The 26562-nt window shown below is 42.8% G+C and overlaps 1 protein-coding gene across 6 annotated transcripts in view; it reads right to left on the bottom strand.

Annotated features, from left to right (window-relative positions):
• Nucleotides 1-26562, bottom strand: part of ARHGAP12 (Rho GTPase activating protein 12) — a 147429-nt gene that overhangs the window by 105311 nt on the left and 15556 nt on the right. For 4 of the 6 annotated variants that reach the window (XM_055543971.1, XM_055543977.1, XM_055543978.1 and 1 more), the window contains exon 1: nt 13206-13360. The exons of 1 other annotated variant lie outside the window; for it this stretch is intronic. The gene's annotated coding sequence lies outside the window, so the exon portion shown is untranslated. Of the gene's footprint in view, nt 1-13205; nt 13361-26562 lie in introns of those variants that run through there. One more of the 6 variants, XM_055543975.1, reaches the window with a different exon arrangement.

Here is a 26562-nt window from a genome sequence, read left to right as displayed (position 1 = left end):
CAGCATGCCAGGCCTCCCTGTCCATCACCAACTCCCGGAGTTCACTCAGACTCACGTCCTTCGAGTCAGTGATGCCATCCAGCCATCTCATCCTCTGTCCTCCCCTTCTCCTCCTGCCCCCAATCCCTCCCAGCATCAGTCTTTTCCAATGAGTCAACAATTCGCATGAGGTGGCCAAAGTACTGGAGTTTCAGCTTTAGCATCATTCCTTCCAAAGAAATCCCAGGGCTGATCTCCTGAAGAATGGACTGGTTGGATCTCCTTGCAGTCCAAGGGACTCTCAAGAGTCTTCTCCAACACCACAGTTCAAAAGCATCAATTCTTTGGTGCTCAGCTTTCTTCACAGTCCAACTCTCACATCCATACATAACCACTGGAAAAACCATAGCCTTGACTAGACAGACCTTTGTTGGCAAAGTAATGTCTCTGCTTTTCAATATGCTATCTAGGTTGATCACAACTTTCCTTCCAAGGAGTAAGCGTCTTTTAATTTCATGGCTGCAGTCACCATCTGCAGTGATTTTGGAGCCCCCAAAAAATAAAGTCTGACACTGTTTCCCCATCTATTTCCTATGAAGTGATGGCACCAGATGCCATGATCTTCGTTTTCTGAATGCTGAGCTTTAAGCCAACTTTTTCACTCTCCACTTTCACTCTCATCAAGAGGCTTTTTAGTTCCTCTTCACTTTCTGCCATAAGGGTGGTGTCATCTGCATATCTGAGGTTATTGATATTTCTCCCGGCAATCTTGATTCCAGCTTGTGCTTCTTCCAGTCCAGCGTTTCTCATGATGTACTCTGCATATAAGTTAAATAAGTAGGGTGACAATATACAGCCTTGACGTACTCCTTTTGCTATTTGGAACCAGTCTGTTGTTCCATGTCCAGTTCTAACTCTTGCTTCCTGACCTGCATATAGGTTTCTCAAGAGGCAGGTCAGGTGGTCTGGTATTCCCATCTCTTTCAGAATTTTCCACAGTTTATTGTGATCCACACAGTCAAAGGCTTTGGCATAGTCAATAAAGCAGAAATAGATGTTTTTCTGGAACTCTCTTGCTTTTTCAATGATCCAGGGATGATGGCAATTTGATCTCTGGTTCCTCTGCCTTTTCTAAAACCAGCTTGAACATCTGGAAGTTCACGGTTCACGTATTGCTGAAGCCTGGCTTGGAGAATTTTGAGCATGACTTTACCAGCGTGTGAGATGAGTGCAACTGTGCTGCAGTTTGAGCATTCTTTGGCATTGCCTTTCTTTGGGATTGGAATGAAAACGGAACAAACTGAAACAATGAGATATCACTGTACCACTATTAGAATGGCTAAAATCCAAAAGACTGACACCACCAAATGCTGATAAGGATGTAGAGCAATGGGAACTTTCACTCACTGCTAGTGGGGATGCAAAATGGTGGAGGCAGTTTGGAAGTCATTTAATAGTTTCTACACAAGTGAATGTTGTCTTACCATACAATCTAGCAACAAGGTTGATGATATGAAACCTTATTTCTACAAAAAGCCCTGCATGCAAATATCCAGAGCAGCTGCCCAAAACTGGAAGCAATCAAAATGTCTTTCAAAAGGTGAAAGGATAAACTGTGAGACAGCCAGACAAACAATACTATTCAGTCAGTCAGTTCAGTCGCTCAGTTGTGTCTGACTCTTTGCAACCCCATGAACCACAGCACACCAGGCCTTCCTGTCCATCACCAACTCCCGGAGTTCACCCAAACTCATGTCCATTGAGTCGGTGATGCCATCCAACCATCTCATCCTCTGTCATCCCCTTCTCCTGCCACCCTCAATCTTTCCCAGCATCAGGGTCTTTTCAGAAGAGTCAGCTCTTCACACGAGGTGGCCAAAGTACTGGAGTTTCAGCTTCAACATTAGTCCTTCCAATGAACACACACGGCTGATCTCCTTCAGAATGGACTGGTTGGATCTCCTTGAAGTCCAAGGGACTCTCAAGAGTCTTCTCCAACACCACAGTTCAAAAGCATCAATTCTACGCTCATCTTTCTTCACAGTCCAGCTCTCACATCCATACATGACCACAGGAAAAACCATAGCCTTGACTAGATGGACCTTTCATTACTATTCAGTAATAAAAAGAAAAGAGCTATTGAGCTGTGAAGACAGAAGTGAGTCTCAGATTTATTTTGCTAAGGGAAAGAAAAATATATAGACAGAAGAGGCAACATATAGAATGATTCTATCATGTGGCAGTCTGGAAAAGTCAAAACTACAGAGACGGTGATTGCTAGGGGTGGGAGGCAGGGAGGGAAGGTTCCACAGGTGAAGCACTGCGGATTCTTTCAGGTCAATAAACTATTCTGTATGATGTTGTAATGGTGTACACAATACGTTATGCACTTGTCAAAACCCATTCATCTTTACAACACAAGAATGTACTCCAATGTTTTCAAATTCTAAATAATCATTTAGGAGGTTGAGGGGATCCCAGCAGGGAAGCAGATGTGACTCGATGGTCGAGCAGTATTACACATGGACGGAATGACCTCACCGAACAGAGCAGGAATGGCAGCAGAGGCTGACGTCACTTACTGTGGAAATAAGTCAAGTTTATAAGAACACAAAGGAACTGCATATAACCAACACATAAACAACATCTCCTGTGGGAGTATGAACTAAAAATTCTGATACTGCTACGCGCATACACACACTGGAATTGAATAATTAAGTACACAGAACGTAGATATCTGGTGGGAGCCAAGTTTCCCAATGTTGGAATTTATAGACACGCAAGGGAGGAAGCTAGAATGATTCTGCGATAACGGATTAGACCTGGAAACAGAAATGTGAACTCACTTTGTTTACCACAGATTCAGATTGCACAAACAAGTATTACAGATACATGGCTATATGCTCAGTACACCACACATAAATCCTGCTGTCAGTAGAAAGGACACCTTAGGCAACAAGCACACACAGCACTCAGATTTGGTCCCTAATACCATTCTTCCAATAAAAGGACCAAGGCTTTTTGGAGAAATAACTGATTCAAGGGCTGGGGCAGGAAATATACAAGTGACACATTCTCCCAACCTGGCTTTTATGTGCTTGATTTCAATGCTTCCTATCATTAGAGAACTGTCTTCTTAAACTGTAACTCAAACTAAAAGTGGTATCAATGCGTACTTGACATTCCTATGAACATATCTTACATTATGCTGTCCCACTTTAAATAAACTTACATTCCATCTCTTGTTTACTTTCATACAACGCTTTTCTCATCAAAACACAAATTACATTTAAGAGGTACTAGGAGTTCTCCATTATCAGTGGTTGTTGCAGCTCTGGGTCCATTCTAAAGTGACCTCATTTTATACATGGAAATATAAATACTGACCCAAATGACAGAGCAGAAAATGAGGAGCCTACTGTATTCCCAAAAAATTTGTAAATTCAGTACTCTACTGAACAGTCCTGATCAAGCCCTTTCATATTAAAAACCATTAAACTGGCTTTTAATCCTTTTGGATTCACTCACACACGAAGAATTTTAATGGGATGACATAGGCTACCACGAGGAATAGTCTAAAGGTAAAAAAACTCAGTTATTAAAAAGACTAAGAAACAAAAGGAATATTTGCTTGATGCAACAGGTTAAACTTCCTTTTCCTTCATAGTCTATGTCACCAAACGCTAACTATACAATAGTAGCTTCCCATGAACCTTTAAAACCACTCCTCTATGACCAGCCTAGACAGCATATTAAAAAGCAGAGATATTACTTAACCAACAAAGATCCGTCTAGTCAAGGCTATGGTTTTTCCAGTGGTCATGTATGGATGTGAGAGTTGAACTGTAAAGAAAGCTGAGCACAGAAGAATTGATGCTTTTGAGCTGTGGTGTTGGAGAAGACTCTTGAGAGTCCCTTGGACTGCAAGGAGATCCAATCAGTCCATCCTAAAGGAGATCAGTCCTGGGTGTTCATTGGAAGGACTGATGTTGAAGCTGAAACTCCAATTCTTTGGCCACCTCATGCGAAGAGCTGACTCTTCTGAAAAGACCCTGATGCTGGGAAAGATTGAGGGTGGCAGGAGAAGGGGACGACAGAGGATGAGATGGTTGGATGGCATTACCGACTCAATGGACATGAGTTTGGGTGAACTCCGGGAGTTGGTGATGGACAGGGAGGCCTGGCGTGCTGCGGTTCATGGGGTGGCAGAGTCAGACACAACTGAGCGACTGAACTGAACTATGATCAACAATCGGCTTCCACATTTTTCAGCTCTCACTCCCTTTACATGCACTCCAGTCTATGGATTCTTCCTCCTAGATCCTGAACACCTGAGTCCCACATTTTAATTTTTCACTAAGAACTTTCTAAAATAATCAGCTAAGGGAGTTCCCCAGTGGCCTAGTGGATACAATCCCAGGATTTCACTGCCATGGCCCGGGGCTCAATCCCTGGTCAGGGAATTGAGATTCTGCAAGCCACAATCACCACGTAGCCAAATTAACTAACTAGCTTAAAAAAAAAAAAGAAATTATCATTTTTACAGTTCACATAATTTTCATCTTGCCTCTGCGGCATCCCATCCACTGTGCTTGCTGTAACACCTTGATTTCCCTCTGGGGAGCACCCATTCATTGCCCAGGGTCTCAGTTCATGTCACTAATTGTTGTTACATATTAAAGAGAAAATCATAAACTTGGTGTTTACTAAGTTTTATAAGACCTCTAATCCTCTAATAATTCACTTTAGAAGAAAAACTCCATTCACTTCAGGACTCCACTGGTTACCCAAGCATTAACTGCCATCCCGCCCTGACCAACTCAGATATTCCTCTGCAACTATACACATTACCCTCCTAATCTCTGAAATGACTATTTACATTCAACCTAATTCCATGCTTAAAAAACAAAAACATATAGCTCACAAAACAAAAACACATATATAGTGATTATTATGGTGGGGTCACTGCAAAGGTCTAGTCAGGCATCAATAACTTACTTTAAAAAAAAAGAAAAAAGTACTCATTATAAAGGTTAAATTATGCCAATCTACTTCAAAATAAATTGCAATAAGCAGAGTCAGGTAGGCAAAGGACCTGAATAGACATTTTTCCAAGGAAGATACACACATGGCCAATAAGCAAATCAAACGCAAATCAAAGCCACAATGAGACACCATGCCACCTCCATGAGAGTGGCTACTGTAAAAATAACAACAGAAATAACAAATGTTGGTGAGGAGGTGGAGAAACTGGAATTCATGTGCCCTGCTGGTGGGAATGTAAAATGGAGAATATAATTTAAATCAGTTTATACAAGTCTACCCCAAAACTATAAAAATCACTTCAATCCTCACACAGCTTTCAATCCTCTTAAAAAGTAAAGACTGAAAGGCAAATAAACATTGACCCTTTTAGAAAACTGAAAAGTAGCACTTCTGTAGCACAGACAGTGATGAACTGCTGCTGCCGCCAATGCCCAGGCTGCAGACCAGAGCCGGTGTGCAGCCCAGCCGCTCCCATCGCTCAGGCTGCTGCCTGAACACCACCGCCCCCAGCACCCTGCTCGGGTCTGTGGAAAAGCTGTCTTCCATGAAACCAACCCCTCGTGCCCAAAAGGTTAGGGACTGCTGCCTTACAGGTTCCTGTCCTCTACTGGAAGGAGAAACAAAAAACATGACTCTTCTCATTCAAATTTAAATTGTTTTACAAAACATTAGAAAACCAATTATGCAAACTAAAACCTAAACAAAGTAATACTACCCACCAATTAGAATAAAGTTATTTTTAAAAACAAAGACAATATCAAGGGCTAACAAAGATACCAACAACTGGACACACATTCAGTACTGGTGGGAATGCTAAATGGTACAGCTAGTCCAGTAGTTTCTTATAAACATACATGTTCTGTTGACTATATTCTAGTCCATGAAACAAATCTTAATAAATCTGTAAGGACTGGAATAACATAAATAATATACTCTGAAAACTCCACAACAACATACTTCTAAATAAACCATAGGTCGAACAAGAAATCAAATAAGAGATATGAATTGGGTGAAAATGAAAAGGTGACATCTCAGAGTTTGTGGGATGCAGCCATAGCAGTGCTCAGAGAAAATTTATATACCAAATGCCAACAATCAGAAAAGAAAAATGTCTCACATCAGTGATGTAAGCTTGCACTCTGAGAAACTAAAGAGCAAATTAAACCCAAAGCAAGCAGAAGAAAGGACATGATAAAGATCAGAGCAGAAATCAGTAAACAAGAAAACAGAAAAATGTTAGAGGAAATCAATGAAAACCAATGTTAGAGGAAATCAATGAAACTTTTTTGGTTCTTCAAAAAAGATCAGTAATACTGACAATCCTCTAGCCAAACTGATCAAGGACTAAAGAGAAAAAACACAAATAACTAGCATTAAGAATGAAACAAGGGATGTAACTATAGATCTTAAAGACATTAAAAGGAAAGTAAGAGAACATTATGAGCAGCTTTATGCTGATAAATTCATCAATTTAGATGAACCAGATACATGTCTTTGGCAAATTACTAAAGCTTGCTTAAGAAACAGATAACATAAATCATTCTATGTTTATTAAATAAACTGAATCTGTCTACAAAAATCTTCCCACAAAGAAAACTCCTGGCCAAGATGGCTCCACTGGTGAATTTTACCAAAGTGTAAGGAAAACAATACCAACTCTAAACAAACTTCTTACAGAAAATTGAAACAGAGGGAGAACACATCCCAACTCATTCTATGAAGTCAGCGCGTCTTCATGCCAAAACCAGAAAAAGAAGTTATAAAAGAGGAAAACTACAGACCAATATCCCTTATGAACATAGTCACAAATATCTCAGACACAAACTTATCTCCAACAAAGAACTCATACATAGAATACACAAAAACTATAGAAGTCAAGAAGAAGACAAATACCCAATAAAAAAGGGGCAAAAGATAGGAATGGACAAGTATTCATATCCAAGGAGGAGGATTTATAGATGGTAAAGAAGTCCATGAAAAGATGCCCAAAGTCTTTAGTCCTTAGGAAAATGCAAATTAAAAACACAAATAAGATCACACACCTACTGGAATGACTAAAATTAAAAGGCTGACCATACCAGTATTTCTGAGAATGTGGAGCAACCAGAATTCTGACATACTGCTGGTGGGGATGTAGAACAGTACAACTACTTTGGGAAAAGTTGGGCAGATTCTTAAAACCTTGAAATATACACCAACCATATGACCCAGGGATTCTACTCCTTGGTATTTACCAAAGAAGATGAAAACACAAGTCCATATAAAGACCTGTCCATGAATATATACAGTGGTTTATTTGTAACAGCACCTAATTGGAAGCAACCCAATGACCACCAACAGGTGACCACATAAAGTAATTGTGTAATATCCACACGATGGGATATCAATCAATAATGAAAAGGAACAAAATGCTGATATACACAACAAACTGGATGAATCTCAAGATAATTTTGTTGAGTGAAAAAAAATCCAGACAAGAAAGAGCACATACTCTATGATTACACCTACATAATATTCTAGAAAATACAAAGTAATAAACAGTGACAGAAAGCAGATCAGAAACACACAGAAATAGTTACCAGGGAACAAGAGCAATGAATTACCTTTGGGCTTAAGGAAATTAGGAGGTGAGAGATGGGTATGTTTGCTATCCTGAAAATGGTGATGATTTTACAGGCCTACTCCTATGTCAAAACTCATCAAAATGCACACTTAAAATATGTCCAGTTTATTTTACAGCAATTATACCTCAATAAAGCTGTTAAACAAAACTCTAATAAGGCAAATTAAAACCACCAGATATCAGGGACTTCCCTGGAGGTCAAGTAGTTAAGAATCTGCTTTCCAATGCAGGGGACTCGGGTTCAATCCCTAGTGGGGAAACTAAGATACCACGTGCCATCAGACAACTAAGCCCGAGAGCCTCAACTAGAGGACCGGTGCATGGCAACTACTGAGCCCAGGGCTCTGGCGCCTGCGCAAAGCGAGGAAAGACCATGCCTGCCGCAACTAACACTGAGGCAGCCAAAAATAAATAAATATTAAGAAAAAAAAAAAACCACACCAGGTATCACTACGCCCCTACCAGAATGGCTTTAAATACATATTAAGGATATTTTGCAGGGCAAGGATACCGGCAACTGGGAACTCTCATTCACTGCTGGTGGTAATGCAGAGTAGTACCACTACCATGGAAAGCACTTTGGCAATTTCTTAGTTAAACATACATTTAATATATGATCTAGAAATTCCTCTTCTAGGTATGTATCCAAGAAAAATGAAAGCATAAGTCCTTGCAAGGCCTTACATGTACATCCGTAACAGCTTTATTCATAACAGCCAGAAACTGGAAATGACCCAGAGGCCTATCAAGTGGTGAATGCCTAAACCAACTGTGGTTCAACCCTCTGTAAAACAGGAAACAACACAAACTTCAGAAGATCCCTGTGAGAATGGGTAGAGAAAACGTGAAAAAGTACTTAGTAAACTATAAAGCATGATAAAAAAAGCATCGCATTAATCACAGCTTCCTCAAGGAAACCAAATGGAGACAGAAAAGCACCAACCATATACAGTATATAACCATCAATGTCTGGCTTGTTTTGCTTAGAACAATGCTAAGCAATGTCGCTGCTCACACCGTTTTATTGTTGACTTTTATTTTAGTGTATGTATATTGTAACTCAATAAAACTATTTTTTAAAACAAACTAGTAATACACAGCAACATACAGGCAATTTTCAGCTTAACTTTTAAAGATACTGCTCTAACTTCAAAATGTATTAACAGTTTGAATTCTCCAGTGGTGAAGGCGCACAGGACTCAGGGTTGAAGGACTGAAATTTAAATCAGGGCTTGCCATTTAGCAGCTCACAGGCCCTCAGCACCTGAACTATCTATAAAACTAAAGAAGCAATACACACCTCAAAAGATTCTTATGAAAATGGAAAGAGAAAAAGTACTTTGTAAACTGGAATGCATGATACAAAACATTCACATTAATTAGCACTTACTCAAAGAGAACACTCACAACTGAACTGATTGCTTTTAAAACGAGCACCTTGTCAAATGTCCCTGTTTCTGCCTCTTGCTAGCTATGTAACCTCAGACAAGGCACCCAACCTCTCTGAGCCTCAGCGTTTTTTCCATTTGTGAAAGGGAGCTGATTAATAGTATATATCACATACTGGGAAAGTTAAACAAGTGAATATGCGCAAAGGACTTGATATAATCCCTAGCACATGTTAAGTGCTTTGTAAGTTTTAGTTCTTAATACTAAAATACTATTATTACCCTAGGAGACCTAATAGTAGCCTCCATCCTGCCACCCAAGCTGTAGTAGGGCAGGTCATATTAGTGATCCAGATCGCTGCGTCTCACTTTTAGAGAAAGACGGCATCACCTGGAGAGCTGCTTTAAAAAAAAAACCATTCTTGGGACTTCCCTGATGGGCCAGTGGTTAAAACTCTGAGCGTCCACTGCAGGGGGCACCGGTTCAACACCGGGTCTGGGAACTAAGATCCCACATGCCACACGGTGTGGAAACAACAACAACTAAAAACACGTTCTTTTAGATGAGTTTTAGCTTCACAGATTTACTGCAAAGATAGTACAGAGTTCCCATATACCCTGTATACTGTTCCCCCGACTACAAACATCTTACATTAGTACAATATATTCATCACACTCCATGAACCAATACTGACAATAATGACCATATTCCTTAATTTTCCCCTAATGAATTTTTCCTGTTATGCGATCATATCCAAAACACCACATACGCATTCTGTAGTCATATGCTGTAGATTAATGAAATCCCAGATATTCCAATGAGAGTAGGTTTGAGGTGGGGCCCAAAAATGTGCATTTCTAACAAGTTCCCAAGGGTTGCTGATGCAGCCAATCTGAAAGCTCACTTAGAACAGCAGTGATTTAGACTGCAGACTCCAGAACCACCACTGTTCAACACAGCAGCCACTGCTAAGCAAATGTGCCTACTGAGCATGTAACTTGTGGCTAACCTAAACTGAGGCGTGCTCTAAGTGTAAAACACACACGGGAGTCTGAAGCTGTCATACAGACAAAATAATAATAAGATTCATCTCATGGCTTCTTTGTAACTTCCTTACTTATCGTGTGAGTACTAAACACTTGAGAATTACAAAGGTGAGTGGCATCCCATTTCCACATGACAGCACTGGTCTGAGGTCCCGGCAGCACTGGTATTACATGCGGCTTAAGAAGTTCAGCTGATTCCCACCAACACTAAAATTTGAGAAGCACTAGATTAGCAAGGCAAGAGGTGCTTAGAGAGGTCATGATCTGGTAGTTCAGTTCAATTAAAAAACTGGTCAACTGCACACTGAAACTGCAAAATATTAAGTCAATAAAACAGGAAAATGGCTGAATCACTGCAAAGCCATCCAAAAATGAGGATGTGGCACAATTAGAACAGTTAACAATTAAAGAAACCACAAAGATAGCAGCCCAATTGGTTCCTCAAAAGAGCATGATTTTGAAGCACAATGATGCTATGTGGTACCATCGTGCCTTTTCACTTTTGATTCATTCAACAAAACAATGCATGTTTGCAAGTACAACTAAAACTATTCCATATAAGATAAAAGTTTAATTTCACTCTTCTCTCTCACTACTACAAAACTGTAATGTCCATTTTAGGCAGATTTACCTTAAACTGCTTTTTCCTAGCACCAGTTTTCTTATATATGCAAAAATGAGTGTGTGAGTGTGAAAGTCGCTCAGTCGCGTCTGACTCTTTGCAACCCTTTGGACTACACAGTCCGTGGAATTCTCCAGGCCAGAATACTGGAGTGGGTAGCCCTTCCCTTCTCCAGGGGATCTTCCCAATCCAGGGATCAAACCCAGGTCTCCCACATTGCAGGCAGATTCTTTACCAGCTGAGCCATCAGGGAAGCTACCACTTAGTAATTTTACACAGCATCGTATTCACTGTCTTAATTAACTTAAACTGTTTGTTACCCTTTTATTCTCAGAATTGTCAACTGTGTCACTTGAAGTACTTTACATTCGTAAAACACATTTTCTGTCAACCTAGTAAAAAAAAGCACTCTGCAGATACTTTCTTATTAATGAAAGAACTGCCAAATGGTTGACTACAAATAATACACTGTTTTTCTGCAGTATTTACATATTTTCACTTGTGCCTCACAACAACTAGTGTAGTATATCAAAAAAAAAAAAACAAAAAACTAAAGATACGTAAAATATTGACTATATATGGACAACCACTCTATACAGATGGCATCACATTAAGAATCAGTGAGTTAGCAATCTTCTCCAATTTCTGTCCTCCATAAAGTAGGAACAGAAACCTACCACCCCATACTGGGGCATGCACGTGCAATATCGTACATTAGACTTCATTATACTCATTTTTCCCCAGAGAGTCCCTTTCCAGAGCAGAAGAGCTTCCTACAACCAGGGGTCACACCGACATGCCCAGCTCCTCAGGTTCTTCCAGTTGCCCCACTCAGGGTCAAGTCTTTAGAGGCTGAGTCAAGCCAAACTCTGCTCAGAAACATTTCCAAGGCATTGTCTAAAACAGAGAGAAATACTGGCCCCAGCAGCCAGACCGTCTACTCCGACCAAAAGATAACACAAAAGACATCCTGTCCTGTCAGGCACCCTCCTGCGGATCAGGTAAGGAACACTGGATATAGATCCACCTCCAGGCCACCGTTTCCCAGCGTCTGGGTATGAAAGAGGCGCGGCCAGGAGCTGGACGTTTTTGAGCCACCCTTCACTGTAACATTCAGAGTCTTCCAAGGTCTCACCTTCAGAAGTTGAGCAGCAGAATCTTAATCAGAACCCGAGTGGATTCTTCATTCAAAGTTCCTTCCTTCCTCCCCGTATTCACCTGCTGTTAGGAACACATGCCTCAATGTTCCAAAAAAATCTACCACCGGGGCCTCTCTGGCGGTCTGGTGGATAAGAATCCGCCTTGCAATGCAGGTGACACGGGTTCGATCCCTGGTCCCAGAAGATGCTACAGGCCGCGGAGCAACTAAGCCCTTGAGACACAACTACCTGCCCCAACTACTGAAGCCCGCACTCTAGAGGCCAGAGGACACAAGAGAAGCCACAGCAGAGAAGGCCACTCACCACAACGAACGGTTGCCCCTGCTTCCCGCAACTAGAGAAATAGAAAGCCTGCGCACAGCAAACGAAGACCCAGCACAGCTCAAAATAGCGTAAACAAATTTTTTCTTTTAATTACCTCCCATGTTCTAATTAACTAAAAAGCAACACGAATGTTAACAACCTGTCCCGAGAACAAATACTTCACTTGGAGACACATCAGAACTTTCATACAGCCACGCTTTGAACATGCTCGCCTTCCCAAATGCCTGGAAAACGGCGGCTGCCGTCAGGAGGAAAACATCACCACGCCTCGAGAATGACCCTGTGGCCTTTTCGTGTCAAAGGGTCTGCGGTAACTTCAGACGCCACACGTCAAGGACAGTCATCCTTAGAAGACAATCCACACACACACACACATTCACACACACCTGAGAAGAGCACAGAGGGTGCTCTGAAATTAAGAACGGTGGAGGAGAATCCTCGCAGAAGGGCTAGAAAGAAGCAGATGCCCACTGAGCAGGGGCGGGGCACCTCTAGAAGCTGCAGAAGTCCCCATGCCCAGTCTGGGGGGATCAATAGCCTTCGAGGAGCCCCAGATGGGCTCCCGGGGCTGCTGGGCGGGCGGGGGTTGCACCCCCTGCAGCAGTTGAGGAGCGGGCTCGCCGCCGGCGGGAGGCCAGAAAGGAGGGCGGCACCGCCAGCCTTTTACACACACACACACACACATACACACACACACAGCCCGCCACCCTCCTTCCTGGGGGCGGGGCGGCGGGCACTGCCCTCTCACAGGAAGTCAGGAAACCCGGGGGGCAGAGGAGCCACAACTTCCAGCCATTTAAAACCCCGTCGCCCACGTCGGCCGAGCGGCAGGCAGCGGCCAGGCGCCCCGCGCCCGTCCGGCGCCCGGACCCCGCCGGCCGCACCTCGCGCACCCCGGCGTCGCCGCGCGCCAGCACACGCCTCCCCCGGCCCCGCAGCCCCGGCCCCGGGCGCCTTTGTGCAGCGCCGCCCCGACCTGCCCTCCGCCCGGGCTCCCCTCTCCCCACCAACCTCACCGAGGGCCCGGCGGCTTCGCGGGGGGGCGGCTCCCTCCTGGCCCTGCTTGGCGGCGGCGGGGCGCCCAGACGAACCTGAAGGGCGCTCACTCAGCGGCAGCCGCGGCCGGCGCGTCCCCGCAGGCGGCTCTCCCGGGGCGGGTGAGTTCCAGGGCACGTCGGAGCGCGCCGGCGCGGGGGCGGGGCGGGGTGGGGCCACGTGACGGGGCGGGGCGAGGCGCACGTGACCGCCGGGCGGGCGCCAGGGGAGCGGGCGGCGTGGATCCGGGAGGAGGAGGGGAGAGGCGGGGGGAGGGGCCGAGGATCGCACCGGGCGCGCGAGCTGCTGGCCGAGGGAGGGGGGCGGTGGCGCTTTTAAACACCAAGTGGGAAAAGTTGAGGAGACGCCGGTGGGGAAAACGAGGGAAGGGCAGAAGGAAAACGGCCCGAGCCCTGGGGTGGCAGGAGTGGTGCCCAGGGGAGAAGGGGGCGTGGGCCCGCCTGTCCCCTTTCCCGTCCGGCTAGGAGCGCTGCCGGGCGAGGGTTAGCCTTTCCGGGCCCAGATATCGTAGAAAGTCCTCTCGCTACCTCACCTGACGGAAGGGAACTCTGGAGACCCTGGTCCACAACTCGGTCCCGGACCTTCGCCGGGACCAGCCGGCAGAGTGCGAAAACAGCGCGCACACTCCGCGGGCGGGAGGGCGGGCGGCTCCAGGGAGGCTTCTACCATGTGCAAGCCCCGTGAGGGCCACGATGTCATTGGCCAAAGTCACCCCAGCTTGCAGCGCTTGCAGGATGACAGCACGGAATCTAGAAGTCGGAGGCATAACAGGTTTCCCTGGGGAGCCTGTGGCGGGAGTTCTGCTGAACTGGGAATCGGGAGAGAGACCTGGCTTATACCATTGTCACTTCGCCCATCTCGACCTCAACTGTGAAAGGAGCATGTTGGCGAGTCCAAAGCCTCCTGCTAAGATTCAAGGACAGAAAAATCACTGCTATGTATTCGGACTGCAGAAAACATTGGTTACTAACCAATTGTATCTATTATGGCGCAGAGATGAAATTTTAATAAAACAAGCAAAAGAAAAAAGGTCAGGGTATGATTCAAGAGCCAGTCTCTGGAACCGGCTCTTTTGTATTCTTCACATCATGCTTGAAGATGCTGTTGTGTCTGACTTCCCCGTCGCAAGCTGAACTCCCAGTTATCCTGTAGTGACTGCAAAGAACCCAATGGGATATTGGCAAGACTTTTAACAACTGTAGTTTACTGACTTCTTATAAAATTAAATCTAATGGGGGAGCTAAAGTTTTAAGATCTTCTTTTAGGAAGAAAAGGACTTCCTGGAGGTCCAATGGTTAAGACTCTGAGCAATCCCTGATCCGGGAACTAAGATCTCACATGCCTGCAGCACAGCCAAGAAAGGAAAAAGAAAGAAAACACGCACAAGCCTGAGGCCATACTTTCTCTGACCATCCGCTGGACAGTACACCCACTTTGCTTGGCACCATTTGTCTTTCTGTCTCCCTTAACTTTCTAACAAGTAATATTTTGCATGCCCTTGTTCAGCAGACAAGGGTACTGCTGGTGTATGCTTCTGACACTGTTTTCCATAAAACCCCTGGGATCTCTTTATAGAATCAAAACAGGGACAGACAGCAAAAGGGAAACTGTGCCCTGATGGGCATGTGCGGATAACCTTATCTTCCGTGTTTCCCAAGCCTGAGTTGGACACCCGTGGTTTCAGCTTCAGATAGAACTAAACAGTTTGCACACACTAGCTGATCTGCACATAACTCCACTTCCTATTTCACAACCTAATCTCAGATGCTACAACAGTGCCCACAGTATGCTGATCACTACCAACAGCAGATGGAGTCAGATAAAAAGAGCTCTCGCCCAAGTGTGTTGTTTAAAAGGACCTGATGGAAAGCTATGAAATCATATACAACATTGCCTCTAGTCAGTTTTAAATAACCCTGGTAGCATACGTCTAGTGCCTGTGCCCAGGATCTCAACAGATCATTTTCAGGATATTGACATTTAACTTGTGGCTTAAGAAGTAGCATAGAGTTCCAAAATGTAAGGTCCACAGAGGCAGAGATTTGAGTCTGATTTGTTTAGGTAGGTAGCTCCAAAAGCCTAAAAGCACTTGGCATGCAGTAGATGTACAGTAAATTTCTGTTGAATGTATTTTTGAGTGAAAACGTACTCTAAATTGCTGAATAAATTTGTCCTTTCTTCCTTATTCTTTAATAGGTAACCCACTTTGTGCATTTCTGAATGAAATGAAAAAGGCATAAAATTATATCTGGCCCCACTGCTTTGGCTGAAATATATAGAAAGAAGAATTTGGCAGTGTCTATCAAAATTACAAATGTATGCATACTCTGAACCTCCAACTTCACCTCTAGGGATCTAGCCCACATATGTGGTTCCACACATGAGAAATGACAAGGTATTTCTTATCCTTGAAACAGCTTAAATATATCCATCAGCAAGACACTAAATTATGATATAACCATACATTTGACCACTATGTAGCTGTTAACAACAACAACAACAAAAAGTTCTTCATGTTTTAGTATTGAGATTTCTGGGGTTTCCTTGGTGGCTGCATGGTAAAGAATCTGCCTGCCAATGCAGGAGACACGGGTTCGATCCCTGTTCTGGGAAGATCCTACATGCTGTGATGCAACTGAGCCCGTGCGCCACAACTATTGAGCCTGTACTCCAAACCCTGGGAACCACAACTTCTGAAGCCCCCATGACTTAGAGCCCATGCTCTGCAACAAGAGAAGCCACTGCAGTGGAAAGCCTGCACACCACAACTAGAGAGTAACCCCTGCTTGCTGCAACCAGAGAAAAGCCCACACAGGAATGAAGACCCAACACAGCCAAAAAAAAATAAATACTTTTTTTTTTTAATTAAGATTTCCAAGATTTTTTTGTTCCATGAAAAAAGCAGAAAAATGGAACAGAATAATGTACTAGCATGTACATATATTAAAGTAGGACAAAGTAACTGTTGAGTTATGAGAAGTCTGTGGATGGAAGATATAGAAAGGACTTTTTTTCACTGTATTCCTATTTAAACTTTGATATTCAAACCGTGAAAAGAATTTACCTATTCAAACAAAAAAATATTTTAAATTTTCTAGTATCTTTATTTTGTTATTAAGACATTCAGGTTTCATCTATTTTATCAAAGTTCACCTGGTTAGAATGAGAATATCAGGTATATTAGTACACATTATCAGGTTTAAAAATTCAGAGCTATTTTCATTAAGTTCAACTATCTTTAACAATCTAAGAATTACGATATTTAGTTTAGGGCTTAGTATAAATCATACCACATGTAGGTACATTTTCAAGAGTGCTTTATTTTTCTCTAAGTAGAGACTTAAGTTTTAATGAATTGGATCCTCTATTTTAGATACTAAAATAAAAATTTTATGGACCATTTGTTCATCTCCTAATTATGGTTGAGAAAAACCACTGAAGGCATGTGTTTCTGTATGTATCTGTTCACTGGTCCGCTTTGTAATGCCAACTGCCTCCTGTTTCCACAGGTTACACAGATGCTCTAGAAATTATTTTACCTAATATGTTTCAGTATTTGATTGTATTTATTTGTGGGCTTAATTTCCAGAAATATCAAAGGGAATTATAATTATAGGCATGGCATTCCGATTTACATAACACCATCTCTTTAAGGATTTTAAAAACTTTGTTAATATTGTCTTGTAAAATCTCACCATTTTCACCATATAAATTTACATGATCAGTTTTTTTACACCCGTTAAAAATAAGTGCAGGCATGAATAAGTACGACTTAGGGAAAATTACCACCTGGAACTTCTTTTCAAAATTATATAGGCAGATGGGACGTCCTCAGCGGTCCAGCAGTTAAGACTCTGAGCTTCCAGTGTAGGAGGCTCCAGTTCAATCCCTGGTCCAGGAACTAAGATCCCACAGGTAGTGCAGTCCAGCCAAGTTTGGGGGAAAAAAAATTATATGTAGGGCTTTCTAGAACAAGAAAATTAGTTGTTGTTCAGTTGCTAAGTCATGTCCAACTCTTTGTGACACTGTGAACTGTAGCATGCCAGACTTCCTTGTCCTTCACTATGTCCTGAGTTTGCTCAAACTCATGTCCACTGAGACATGATGCCATCCAACCATCTCATCTTCTGTCGTCCCCTTCTACTCTTGCCTTCAATCTTTCCCAGAATCAGGATCTTCCAATGAGTCAGCTCTTCGCATCAGGGCTGAAGTATTGAAGCTTCAGCTTCAGCACCAGTCCTTCCAATGAATATTCAGGGTTGATTTCCTTTAGGATTGACTGGTTTGATCTCCTTGCAGTCCAAGGGACTCACATGAGTCTTCTCCAGCACCACAGTTCGAAAGCACCACCAGTTCTTCAGTGCTCAGCCTTCTTTATGGTCCAACTTTCATACCTGTACATGACTACCTGAAAAACCATAGCTTTGACTATATGGACCTTTGTCAGCAAAGAGATGTCTCTGCTTTTTAATATGCTGTCTAGGTTTGTCATAGCTTTTCTTCTAAGGAGCAAGTGTCTTTTAATTTCATGGCTATAGTCGCAGTCCACATTGATTTTGGAGCCCAATAAAATGAAATCTGTCACTGTTTCCACTTTTTCTCCATCTATTTGCCATGAAGTGGTAAGACTGGACGCCATGATCTTCGTTTTGTGAATGTTGACTTTTAAACCAGCTTTTTCACTCTCCTCTTTCACCTTCAACAAGAGGCTCTGTAGTTCCTCTTCACTTTCTGCCATTAAAGTGGTATCATGTGCGTATCTGAGGTTATTTCTCCCAGAAATCTTGATTCCAGCTTGTGAGTTATCCAGTGCAGCATTTTGTATGGTGTGTCCTTCATATAAATTAAATAAACCTTGACGTACTCCTTTCCCAGTTTTGAACTAGTCCGTTGTTCTATGTCCGGTTCTAATTGTTGCTTCTTGTCCTGCATACAAGTTTCTCAGGAGGCAGATAATGTGGTCTGGTATTTCTATCTCTTTAAGAACATTCCACAGATAGTTATGATCCACACAGTCAAAGGGCTTTGGCATAGTCAATGAAGCAGAAGTGGATGTTTTCTGGAATTTCCTTGCTTCTTCTATGATCCAGTGTATGTTGGTAGTTTGATCTCTGGTTCTTCTGCCTTTTCTAAATCCAGCTTGTACATCTGGAAGTTCTCGGTTCATTTACTGCTGAAGCCTAGCTTGAAGGATTTTGAGCATTATCTTGCTATCATGTGAAATGAGTGCAATTGTATAGTAATATGAACATTCTTTGGCATTGACTTTCTTTGGGATTGGAATGAAAACTGACCAATGCTGAAAATTAGTAAAATTTAGACTATTATCAGCCAATCAAATATATTTGTATTGATAATATTTTCTGCCTATAGCCTCCAAATAAAATATGCATTCATTTCACTTTTGTATTTATCTCCAACATTTAAAAAAGGCAGTAAGGAAATGATCTTAAAAATCAATAATCCATAATTCATTATTTAAGCCTTTCACACTGCATGAACAATGTTTACTACTACTACTAAGTCGCTTCAGTCCTGTCCGACTCTGCGACCCCATGGACTGCAGCCCACCAGGCTCCCCAGTCCCTGGGATTCTCTAGGCAAGCACACTGGAGTGGGTTGCCATTTCCTTCTCCAATGCGTGAAAGTGAAGTCGCTCAGTTGTGTCCGACTCTTAGCCACCCCATGGACTGCAGCCCACCAGGCTCCTCCATCCATGGGATTTTCCGGGCAACAGTACTGGAGTGGGGTGCCATTGCCTTAATGTTTACCAAAACTGGACAGTAGTGCAGTGTTTCAATGTGAAACATAGTTAAGGTAGAAATACTATTTCTTGATTTAAAAATAAAGCTACTCCCCTAACTAGAAACAAGGCAAGGATATCTGCTTTCACCACTTTTGGTCAACATTGTGTCAGTGCTTCTTAGCAAGTAACTGGTGATAAGTAAATGTGCAAATAACACTTTATGTAAACGTATGTAATTTGGTATCGTTGATGAAAGTGAAAGTTGCTCAGTCGTGTCCGACTCTTTGAGACCCCATGGACTATACAGTCCCAGAATTCTCCAGGCCAAAATACTGGAGTGGGTAGCCGTTCCCTTCTCCAGGGGATCTTCCCAACCCAAGGATCAATCCCAGGTCTCCCACATTGCAGGCAGATTCTTTACCAGCTGAGCCACCAGGGAAGCCCAAAAATACTGGAATGGGTAGCCTGTCCCTTCTCCAGGGGATCTTCCCTGCCCAGGAATCGAACCAGGGTCTCCTGCATTGCAGGTAGAATCTTTACCAGCTGAGCTACCAACCATCCAAACAAATCATGTTACTTAAATCCGTATGATAGGTGCATCAGGCTGGGTCAGAGGATTAAATGAGATAAAAGCATCTAGCCCCTTTTCCTGCCACCTAACATTGGGAAGATCCCCAGGAGAAGGAAATGGCAACCCACTCCAGTATTCTTGCCTGGGAAATCCCATGGACAGAGGAGCCTGGCAGGCTACGGTCCATGGAATCGCAAGAGTCGGATACGACTTTGGGACTAAACGACCAACATTGGGCAGGTGGTCAGTAATTGATAAAATTGAACTTCTGTAGAGTTTTTTTCAACTCTTAGTAAAAGAGTAATTTGTTATAAAATTGTTATAAAGTGTACAGATTTACACAGGTAGAAGAAGAAAGTATACCTCTTTCTCCGGTTGGGTTCCTCCAGTAAGACCTGAGGCAAGGATTAAAGTGCAGGAAGACTGAAGGTGATGGAAGGACCAGTGTTAGGGGTGAGGAAGTGAGATGGGGAAGAAGGCAGTCACTCCCGGGCGCTGAATCCAGCCTGCAGGCACTTGGAGATTAATCCCACTATGCAGATTCTGAGAGCCAAGAAATAATAACCTCTCTTTTATTTTCAAATACAACTGAGTGGCTCTAAGCTCAAATACAAACTTTATTTCGTGGGATTTTCGAAACACATGTGCAGATGGGGCTGGCCAGCACAACTGCGTTTTCCCAAATATGCTCCATGAGTCCTCCAGCTCCACAACAGCAGGAGCCTAGGCCACTTTTAGTTGAGCCTGTAAAATTTACATTGTTTGCAGCCTTTGTACTTTCAATTCACCCTAATAATCATCACTAACATTTGATTGAGGAATCAATCCTGGAGAATTGTCTCAGTTCCACACTTCAGAAGTCACATTTTGGGGGATGAGTAAATTAGGAGGTTGGGATTAACATATACACACTGCTATGCATAAAATAGATAATCAACAAGGACCTACTGTATAACATAGGGAACTCTACTCAAAACTCTTTAATAATCTATGAGGGAAGAATCTGATAAAGAATAAATATTAGGTATATGAATAACCAAGTCATTTTGCTATACAACAGAAAATAACACAACATTGTAAATCAACTATATTCCAACACAAAATAAAAATTTTAATAAATTTCAAAAAAGAAACATGTTTTTGTACAATCCAAATTATATTTAAAATATTAGAATATTAAAATGCACGTTGTCCTCTTTATTGCTACACTGAAGTATAACCATATCAATTCCCAGCATAAATCCAAATGTGATGATACTACAAAACTCTAAGTCAGATCAACTATAAATCAGATATCTTGGCAATATAGACTATCCAAATAGCTGAGAACCAAAAAATAAGAAAAAAGAAAAAAGGGCAAGGCATGTTGGCGCTGAGGCGGAACAGAGTTCATGCACAGAACTTTTACTGGATCCAAAATTCTGAATTCATCAGGCTGGTTATTCTCCATCCCAACCACCATCCCCAGATGCCTTCTCTAGCCTTCTCTGCCCTGCTTCATGCCCTGCAGGCTAACCCCTTGCGATTTCATCACAGCCAGTCTCCCTTGCCCTGCAGCTCTTGGTTAGAAGGGGCTGACAGAGGTTAGAGGGTGGACAGAGAGAAAGGCCAGAGTGTCCACTTCCCTCCATTCTCTGCCTCGAAAGTTTTGGTGGAAAGACAGCTGCTCACCACCCCAAATACATTTCCCCGAGGAAGCCCTTCTGCATGGTTCGCGCTCTCTCCAGGCTCTGGGACCCTGGTCTTTCCTCCTGTACCCAGAGGCCAGGCCTGAGGATGGCTTCTGGCTGCAAACCTCACTCCTTTATCTGTTCCTTTTCCCTACCCCCACTTCCGAGAATAGTTCCAGCACCTCCATTAAATTCACTTAGCTGGACCTTTTCCTGATGGGACCCTGACTGATACATTTGGTTAACTGACTTCCTAACCAGGAACAGATTAGAAATATAACAGGCCTGGGAGTTCCCTGGTGGCCTGGTAGTTAGGATTCTGCACTTTCACTCCAGGGCTCAAGCCCTAGTCAGGGAACTGGGATCCTCAAGCCATGTAAAGCAGACCAAAAAAGAAAGAAATATAACAGGCCCTTGGCAGTTTTTTGTGCCACTGAAATTAGAAGGATTCCAAGGAATACTTCAGCAAAAATAATAATGACCAACATCTGAAGGCAAGTGAAATGAGAAAATACTATATAAAAAGCAGGGAAAAGAAAAAAAGCAACTAGTGCTCAGAGCTGTTTTGAACACATTTAGTAAAGGCTTTTCAAGAACTCTGGAGGTCACTGACCTTTTTTTATGATGTTGGTTTGGAAGACTTTTAAGTGTTCCTAGTCCTTGAAGCTTGGCGGCAATCATCCTAAAAGTTGTCGTTTAGTTGCTCAGTCGTGTCCAGCTTTCTGCAACCTATGGACTGTAGCCCACCAGGCTCCTCTGTCCAGGGGATTTCCCAGGCAAGAATACTGGAGTGGGTTGCCACTTCCTTCTCCAGGGCATCTTCCCAACCCAGGGATCAAACCCACATCTCCTGCATTGGCAAGTGGGTTCTTTACCACTGAGTCACCTGGGAAGCACCTGTAAACCTCCCCAAAGGAAAGTTTTTAACATAAAAATACAGGTTTCACTAGGCCTGGAGAATTCTTTGAACAGAGGAGCCTGGTGGGCTACAGTCCATGGGGTAGCAGAGAGTCGGACACAACTGAGCAACTAACAGTTTCAGGAACCTCTGCGGCTGCTTCTCTGCCTCTCAGGGATGACTCTAACCATTGGAATGGAGAAGGGTGAGGGACAGAACATCTACCAAAAACACAGTCTCCACCATCAGGTCCTTACACATAACAGTTTACATCAGCACCATTACAGGTAAAACCAACCCATTGCCACTAGATGCCAGCTAATGCTCTAGGTATTCAGATTTGTTTTCTCAGATTTGAGTTTCTGTAAGTCTAAGAGAATTGATTATACTTTTCATTTGTATTTCTATTCATACTATTCATTTTAATTTCTAAAAACACCATAAGCAACATCATAAGACAAACACCATTCACTAGAAGGAATACATTTTAAGTAAAAGATGAGCTGTATCTTAATACAGCTAGTTAAGAAAAGGAAGGATATCACCAATTCTTTAGATCCACTGTGCCTAGTTATTGAATTTATGTTGGAATTTAATTTTTGACTGAGAAAAAAATTCAACTTCCAGGGAGCACTGTACAACATCTGTTGATAAGATCATGACAGCATTTACATAGCTGTCATGGTAACCAGAATTTAATCCTCCATTAGTGTCTTGGAACAACCAGGCACCCCAGGAAGCGAGGAGGATGATTCAGCCGATGGCATGCTCCCTTCCTTGTGAGTCAGGAAAATACCAAAGCTCCCACTCAGCGTTGTCAGGGTACCTTATATGAGACATAAAATGCAGCCACTCTGTGATCTGTGACACTGGCCACAGGGGCTTCATTACATAGTCCTGTAAAATCTATTTTCATTGATTTTGAGACCAACTTTTACTTTGTGCTGTGGGCAGGTTTTACTTTCCTTTTTGTCTTTTCAGTTCAGTTCAATTCAGTCGCTCAGTTGTATCCTACTCTTTGAATCGCAGCACGCCAGGCCTCCCTGTCCATCACCAACTCCCGAAGTTCACTCAGACTCACGTCCATTGAGTCAGTGATGCCATCCATAGGCAAACATATACATTAGTATGTATTTTAAATAACATGCTGCCGGTATGTTTTCTGTGGTTATTTGTTTGTTTCTGGCCACACCTCTTGGCTTGCAGGATCTTAGTTTCCCAGCCATGGATTGAACCCCAGGCCTCAGCAGTGAAAACACGGAGTCCTAACCACTGGACTGCAAGGAAATTCCTCCCTCTGCCCCCTATTTTTAAAAAAAAAAAAAGACAACATATTATCATATTTGCAACTTATTCTTCACTGTCATCCTTTTGGGTGCAAGGTCACTGGGAGAGTAAAATAGTTCTTTTTGCTGCCTTACCAGTTTGGTTTGAAAGTAAAAGATAAGATTGAAACTAACGGCTAAAATGAGGTATTTTTTTTATCTTCATTCCATGGTATAACAGCTGCAGAATCTAAAATGGTCAGAGCTATCAAATTCAAATCCAGGGTTGTGGTAAAGCCTCTGTGCTTTGTATAGAATTCTGAAAGGTCTGTGAAGTCTGAGTGAGCCATCTAATGGATCTGAAACACTGAGGATTTTGCACAGTGTGCAAAATTGAAAAGATTCCGTTTAACAGATGGAATAAAATGAGGCAGATAATATGGCTACTTTGAAAAATCACCAGAAAAGTTCTTGCCACATAGGACTTTCTTGCCATTGTTTTTCAGTTTGATTGACATGCTCATACTCTTTGCACATGTGCATGGGCCTGCACAGAGCCAGGAAAGAGAGGATTTTGTACATCTAAGAAGATATTAAATCCTAACTAGGATGGAGAAAGCATGTGATAGAAAATGAAAGTTCTTTTGTAGTTGGAGAGACCTAGAGGTGATCATACTAAGTAAAGGAAGGCAGAAAGACAAATATCATAATGTCACTTACACGTGGAATCTAAAACATGGTGCAAGTGAACCTGTCTACAAAACAGAAACAGACGCACAGACGCAGAGAACAGAGGAGTGGTTGCCAGGGAGGAGGCAGGGCAGGGGCAGGGAAGGATGGGCTGGGAGTTTGGGGTTAGCAGATGCAGACTATTACCTCTGAGGGGCAGGCAGCGTGAGGGCTCTTAGCTCCCCTGCCAGGGATTGAACCTGTTCCCTCTGCAGTGAAAGCGTGGAGTCCTAACCACTAGCCCACCAGGGAAGCCCCCAGACTATTACATTTAGAACAGATAAACAACAAGGTCCTATTGTATATCCAACCTTCTGGGATAAACCATAATGAAAAAGAATATAAAAAAGAATATATGTATACATGTATAACTGAATCACTTGGCTGTACAGCAGAAATTAATACAACATTGTAAATCAACTACAACAAAAAATAAAAATAAGATTTAATAGTTCTTTAATAGTTAAAGAAATGGGGAGGAAAAAGAGAAAACTCTCTCCCTTGGTTTGACAGATGATCTCAGCTCTCCATCTGAGCATGTGGCTTCTCTGGCCCCACTTGTAATTCACGTGTTTGAACTCTTGACCATTTGAATGTATCTACTAATACAACTTCCCATAGCTTCAGGCAAATAAACCAACATGTTGCTTGTTCACTCAGTCTCTGATAAAGAAGATTCTCTCCTGTACTGACATTCAGTTCTCTTAAGGCAGTCCACATCATTGCTGGAGTTCACACACTTTTCCTTAAACAATGAACTGAAAAGAAAGAGCTATTTTCTTAAACCATAAAGATTCCAGAGCCAGGACTTCCCTGGTAGTCCAGTGACTGAGATGCAACACTCTCAATGCAGGGTCCCCAGGTTCGATCCCTGGTCAAGGAACTAGATCTCACATGCCACAGCTAAAGATCCCACGTGCCACAATGAAGACTGAAGATCCTGCGTGCCCCAGCTAAGACTCCGCACAGTCAAATGAATAAATATTTTTTTAAAAAAACCAAAAGATCTCAGAGCCCTGTTTCTGAGTGGCTAGCAGATTTCTTTTCGTCCTAGTCCATCTAGTGAAGTGAGATCGCACACCCACTGCCAAACTGGTTCTGCTTCATTTTGGTGACCTTCATTCTCCTGGGTGTTTACAGTCCTGCTTAGACTAATAGAGAAAGTGAGCTAGTGCCTTGCATGCAAGAGTCCCAAAAGAGTCCGTTTGATTCAAGTCTGCTCTTTGACCCTTGTTTCTTAAACATTTAGACGTATAGCGTTTTACATTTACATAAATTCACATGCTGTTGTCGGACATTTTTACACCCATTGTTTAGCCTAAGTGAAGTAATTATTTTTACTAGCAACAAAAATTTAGAGACTTTCCTGGTGGTCCAGTGGCTGGGACTCCGTGCTCCCAATATAGGGGGCCCAGGCTCGATCCCTAGTCGGGGAGCTAGAGCCCACATGCCATAACTGGGACCCAGTGCAACCAAATAAATAGATAAAAAATTTTTTTAGCTTTCATAGAATAAAAATGGGGCTGGAAACAGTTTCTGTCAAAGATGATAAGGAAAATGGACTTCACTGGCAGTTCAGAGGTTAAGAGCCTGGGCTTTCAGTGCAGGGGCACCAGTTTGATCCCTGGTCAGGGAAGTTCTGCACGCCACCGGCCCCCCGCTAAAAAAGAAAAGATTGTAAGAAAATCAAATTGAGTTCTTTAACTTGATGGTGCTTAGTAACTTTCAACTCACTGGACTGTGCTGGGAGAGAGGAATGCAGTAGAAAGACTTCTGGAGGGAATTCAGACTCCTAGATTAACAGTCCATTTCTGTCATTAATTAGCAGTGTCATTTTAAACAAGTATCATCTTGGGTACTTCCTCTCATAGCTTCAGTTCCTCCACCAGTGAATCGAGAGAGCTGGCTGGGATGAGATCCTATTCATCCCCAGTGTTCCTTGATTCTCTGTATCACCTCAAGATATTTGACAAAGGAAGTCGTTCTGGGGTCTTAATTTTTTAAACCTGATTTATTTATTTATTGAACTGCATCGCGTCTTAGTTGCGGCACGCAGAAGCTTCGTTGTGTCATGCTGGATGTTATCCATGCGGGGACCAGGGAGCGAACCCACGTCTCCTGCATTGTAGGGTGGATCCGTTATCACCGTGCCACCAGAGAAGTCCCTTAACTTTTAAAACTAACACTGCAGTGTAATCACACTTAATGCTCTTCCTTTCAGCCACAAAATATTTTTCTTGTATAACGTAATCTTTCAAATACCCCTTGGATAAGATGAGGAACTATTATCCCCATTTTCCAGACGCAGAAATTTGGGGAGTTCAGAGTCATTATTGGACTTCCCTTGTGGCTCAGACGGTAAAGAATCCACCTGCAATGCAGAAAACCTGGGTTCGATCCCTGGGTTGGGAAGATCCCCTGGAGGAGGGCATGGCAAC

This window comes from Bubalus kerabau, chromosome 13 (genome assembly GCF_029407905.1).
Source record: "Bubalus kerabau isolate K-KA32 ecotype Philippines breed swamp buffalo chromosome 13, PCC_UOA_SB_1v2, whole genome shotgun sequence".
In the NCBI taxonomy this organism is placed as follows: domain Eukaryota; kingdom Metazoa; phylum Chordata; class Mammalia; order Artiodactyla; family Bovidae; genus Bubalus; species Bubalus kerabau.
The sequence above is the reverse complement of the archived record's forward strand: the minus strand, read 5'-3'. Positions and strand labels throughout refer to the sequence as shown.